This window comes from Dama dama, chromosome 32, assembly GCF_033118175.1.
Source record: "Dama dama isolate Ldn47 chromosome 32, ASM3311817v1, whole genome shotgun sequence".
NCBI classification, from domain to species: Eukaryota; Metazoa; Chordata; class Mammalia; order Artiodactyla; family Cervidae; genus Dama; species Dama dama.
This window is the reverse complement of record NC_083712.1, coordinates 35138775-35140185: the sequence shown is the minus strand read 5'-3', so window position 1 is coordinate 35140185 and position 1411 is coordinate 35138775.

Below are 1411 nucleotides of genomic sequence, written 5' to 3'. Positions count from 1 at the left end.
TTTCCTTTTCTCCACACCCTCTCCAGCACTTATTGCTTGTTACACTTTTTGATGACAGCCATTCTGACTGGCCTGAGATGGTACCTCATTGTGGTTTTGATTTGCAGAAATCAACTGTTTAAAAAATTAATCATTTATTAATTTGTTTATTATTAACTAATAATTAATATTTACTAATTAATTTAATTAGTTATTTATTAATTTATTTCTTTTGGCTGTGTCAGGCCTTAGTTGTGGGAATCTTTCCTTGTGGCTTGTAGGCTTAGTTGCCCAGTGGCATGTGGGATCTTAATTCCCCAAAGTGAAAGTGAAGTCACTTAGTCGTGTCCTACTCTTTGTGACCCCATGGACTGTAGTCTACCAGGCTCCTCCGTCCATGGGTTTTTTTCAGGCAGAAATACTGGAGTGGGTTGCCATTTCCTTTTCCAGGGGATCTTCCCAACTCAGGGATTGAACCTGAGTCTCCCTCATTGTAGGCAGACACTTTACCGTCTGAACCACCAGGAAAGTTCCCCAACCAGAGATCAAACCCACATCCCCTGCATTGGAAGGTAGATTTTTTTTTTTTTTTTTTTAAACAACAGATTTATTACATTATGGGCTTCCCTTGTGGCTCAGCTGGTAAAGAATCTGCCTTCAGTGCGGGAGACCTGGGTTCGATCCCTGGGTTGGGAAGATCCCCTGGAGAAAGGAAAGGCTACCCACTCCAGTATTCTGGCCTGGAGAATTCCATGGACTGTATAGTCCATGGGGTCACAAAGAGTCAGACACGACTGAGCAATTTTCACTTTCACTTTATTATATTACAGCTCTGTAGGTCAGAAGACTGACACAGGTCTCCTTGGGCTAACATCAGGGTGTCAGATGGGCTGTCTTCCTTTCTGGAGGGTCTAGGGAGAATCCTGTTTTCTCACCTGGGTTCCTTAGCCTAAGGAAGGGAAGAGGTATTCCTTACTTCTGGTCAGTTTCCCCTTCAAAGGCTTGCCCTTCATAGGTGTGCCCTAGAGGCACCCAGCAGAATTCCTCAATCCATCAGCTCACCTATCAACACCTTTCACCTGAACCATTAAATAGAACTATTGGGTAAGTAACAACACAACTGTTTTGTCTTTTTAAATCCTCTGCACTGTGCCAAGATGGAGAAAGAAATGGCAACCCACTCCAGTATTCTTGCCTGGGAAATCCCATGGACAGAGAAGGTTGGCAGGCTATAGTCCATGGGGACACAACAAAGCATGCAAGTTCATGTTTGTAGACCAAGACCAATTAGGAAGCTTTTGTAGGTGTCCAATTAGGAGATGAAATCAGTTGGATCTGTACATCATGCCCTTCCAGAGTAGCTCAGAAAGAAAAAGATCGTTTTCAGGCAACTGCATAAGTAAGTGCTAACCTATTTTTGCAGACTGCTAAG